Here is a 4,250-nt window from a genome sequence, read left to right as displayed (position 1 = left end):
TCTCTGCTTGATTACAGGTCAAAGGTCTGAGCTGCATTAATGGGTCAGAGCCCGATCCGGTAATTGCTGGTAATGGGTTGGTTATGATGTATGACTCTGTGGCTGAGGGGCTCGGTGGGAAATTGCGAACGAGTATGTTTGGCGGATAAAATAAGCACTCACCTTTAAAAGCACCTTTTCTATGAAGCATTAAGTTGCATTTATTACATTTCATGCAGAATGTAAAGCTGCCTGGATGTGCGTCCGACACTGAAGCGTGGAAATTCTCCTCATCCAGCAGGATTTCTCTTCCGTCAGAGGTTCTTTCACACGTTGATTTCAATGATTTCTAATGACGAACAGTGAACTGGAGCTGTTCATTCTTCTACAGACGCTGAGTTACGTTTCTGGTGCATTTCCTTTTATTTTTGTGCTCTAAAAAGCGGTTCAAAAGAAACACCTTCCTGTTTACCTGCAGAAGCCGTACGTCGCCGTATTTTCTTGTTTCCGCTAATTTTCATGTCTCCTGGCAGACTGTGTTTACCTCCGAGACAGGTCCTATTGTCGAGGCTGAAGGCTCCTCGGGAAGCGAAGGTAAGTCGGCGTGAACAGACATCAGAGTATTGTGGCATGTTGGAAGGAGCTGTTTGTACAGTTTAGCAAACAGACTTGAATTCCTGACCCTTAACCATGATACGTGTATATAAGGGTCATTGACGTATAAGATTTTCAAATAAGCTAATTTTAAAACACCAAAAATAATCAGAAATTTTGCCTTTATTCAAACATTTTGAATGTAGTGTACACATGCATTTATGCAAAAACCCCACTTGAGAGATTTTTTTGTGTTTAAAATTCAACTAATAGGGCTCTACCTCAAAAAATAGTCATTTGGGGCGACCATGATTAATATAAAAATTAACATATTTCTTTAACATTTGTAGTACTTTAACAAGTATCGGTAATAAAAGAAACTCTAAGAAGCACAGGCTTGTGTGTCCTTTCATTTTTTTGTAAACCATGATTTTATAAGTTTATTCTATATTGCCATGGTCTTCCTCATGATACAATTTCAATATACATTTTTACTGTAAAACCCATAAAACTGTTTTAAAATGTAAACAGATCACATCCACTTAACCATGGTTTGTTACTGATTAATATTTGAGTCTAAACTGAAAGATATTTTGTTTTGAATTTAGTACAGTTATTGCCAACTGCTGGTCACCCCACATGACAGATGGTCACCTCAAATGATTAGAAAACTACGGGTAGATAAAAGTCTATGAAAAGATACACAATTCAATTGAGACAAAAGAAATCTGAACAAAATTTTTTATTAAGTACATACAGGTATAGCTCAGGATCAAGTGACTTTATAACACTCATGTTATTGAAACACCATTTTCCAGCCCTGCTGACGACGCACGCCAGCGTTCAGAAAACAAAGCGTACTCCAGTTTTGAGACATGCACTTGTTAGATCAGGACATGAAACCAATTAAAAAGTAAAATGATTTGCACGTCCACGTATTGAACTCCGATGAAGCCCTCAGCCGATCATGTTTTATTCATGCGTGGCAAACATTAGCAGTCAACACAAGCATCGATTCAGCTTTAAAATACCTGAGCTAAAGGCTGTACTTTCATTATGTTAGTATAATGAGGGCAAATCAAATGCATGCTCCTGAAACCTTTTTAAGTTATAAACATACACCTTCATAAAACTTACTAATTTTTCACTGAATGCAATTTAAATATACGTCCACAATCGAACATGTAGTGATCACAGCTTTTTGCAGAATCATCTCATATGGATTAAATACTTATAAACAATAAACAGTGTGTGTCTGTGCATGCACATGGAGGCTGGTACAATTCACTGGGCTGCATTAATGACCTTTTCAGAAGATCACTTCTAACACAGTAATCAATAGCTAATCAATGGCTCTTCTCATTTCTGACTCTGCCTGTTTAGGACAAGTGCATTTACCCAGTAAACATCATCTCCAACGTTCCCCGAGGACACGGAGAAGTAATTGCACGACTGGGTTTAATTGGATGTATTGCATTTGCACTGTATTTCCACTAAATAGTCATATCTATTAAGTCAGAACCGCTTCAGTCAATCACAGAACGCTTCAACAGTGTTTTACAGAACTATGCATTTAAAGCACCACCTGGTTGTCCAATAATTCCAAAATGTCAGTGGTCACGTTTGTTAGAAAGAGTATCACACCATATATGAAAACCTGAGTAACCCATCACTAGCTGATCTGTGCTCGCAGCTCTTAAAGTCTGTTGCTAACAGCAGTTTTCTCATGTGCTCACAATGACGACGCCAGTGTACTGATGTTTCACTGGTAAAGTCATGTTTATCTTAGCATTAGAGCCTCAGCATGCTAACGTCTCTGCATCCAAAGTCAAGGAGTCAAGGATTCAAGGTCTTTATTTGTCACAAACACAGTCATACATGGTATAAGTGAAATGCTTTGTGTCCCTGTTCCACACCGAAACAATATTAAGAACTGAATAAAAATAAGAATAAACACACAATATATATATATATTTAGGGAGAGAGAGAAAAGGGATACAAAAAAATAAGCAAAATAAATATATCAAATTTTCAAACAGTGCAAAAGAAGATGGAATAAATACAGAACATAATACTATATATACATGCATATATGCAAAGTGCAACATGACCGGTTGAATTGTCTGTTGAGTCTATTGTTTGAGGTTCGGCAGGCGGACAGCTTGAGGGAAGAAGCTCCTCCTCATCCTCTCTGTGTTTGCCTTCAGGCAGCGGTAACGCCGCCCTGACGGCAGCAGAGAGACCAGTCTGTGGCTGGGTGGGTCATTCGTGGTCCGGTTATTTTGTCAGTAGTCAAATTCATTGGCAATCCATCTGTGCTAATACAATTCACTCAAAGCCCCAGCTGTCATGGCAGAGGTGAAGTCAAGGTATCACCAGAGTCAATAGGATCCACCCTCTGGACACCATGAATGTTTGTTCTGAGGTCCGTCAATCAATCCGATGGATTATAGGAAGTTTCACTGTATAGAGAAAACTACTGTTGCCACATGATGCTAAAGGAAGAGTAGAGAATTAGAAAAGCCGCTGGGATTCACCCTCTGGGGACCATGAGACTAAGTTTATTGGAAATCCACAGACATATTTCAAAGCATAGAGCCACGAGGGAGACGGTTTTATGTTTTCTTTCTTTGTTTTTAGATACCAGGTAAAGAGGCAACACTAGCATAGAAAACTATCAGCATATTGTCAATGAAATATTCATTTATTACACCATTAGACGGTGCGTATAGGGAAAACCGTCCTCACACATTACCGCCAACACTCTGTGGAGTACGGCTTTGCAATCATAGAGGTGTGAATTAATATGTGTGGACACGAATCCCAGTATAGAGATGTTGTTGACTGCAGTCCACCAGTACGCTGCGGTTGGGGAATATATGCTACTATCAGGGGACTTAGCTAATGCTGCGCCAATGACTCACAGTCAGGAAACCAATGTGGTCATTGTGAGAGCATTTATTCGTGTGAGTTCTGGAGAAACCTGGGCGAGTTATTTTTGAAAGATTAAGATATAATCTCTCCATCACTCTGTCAGAGCGCCGGGTTATAGCTGGATAGCAGGCTTCCCTTTCAACATGACACAACGTAATATTACCTCCGGGGTTCGGTGAGTTCTTTGCAGAGGGGAACAAGTCATCTGTGTTTCTGTGCAGAGCAGATTCCCCTCTGCCATCATAAATGACAGCTGACATTTCGGTTCACGTACAGAACATTGCAACAAAAGGTACAATGTTCTGAACGGTGACAAGGTCCTTTGAGAACTTGAAAGCGTACGAATCGCAGCACATTGCCAAGGTCGGGTCGTATGCACTCCATTAGATCGCATCGGCGTGGTCGGCGCAGGTTTTCAGAAAAACACGGTCGGGAAATAGGAAGAAGTAACACAACCGAGAGCCAACAGTGACATTTAGGAAACCACAACTGTTGCAAAAATTAGTCGCACAAATGTGTAAACTCACCTGATCCCGTGATGGTAAATACAGACGCAAGGCAGCATAATCACTGCCTGCACGGTGGAGAAGATTACGGTGATGGAAAACAGAGTCGGTGTGTAGAGCGTGTGAGTGGCAGCGATTCCTGCTCTCCATTCAAGGTATTGTGTCAACACTCCACAGCCAGATGCTGCAGGTCCCTGCTTTGCCTCGGCTTAAGGAAAACGGTGGCAGCACACATCA

The sequence above is a fragment of the Stegastes partitus genome, unplaced genomic scaffold (assembly GCF_000690725.1).
Source record: "Stegastes partitus isolate 25-593 unplaced genomic scaffold, Stegastes_partitus-1.0.2 Scaffold1561, whole genome shotgun sequence".
Lineage (NCBI taxonomy): Eukaryota > Metazoa > Chordata > Actinopteri > Pomacentridae > Stegastes > Stegastes partitus.
Note: the sequence above shows the minus strand (reverse complement) of the source record.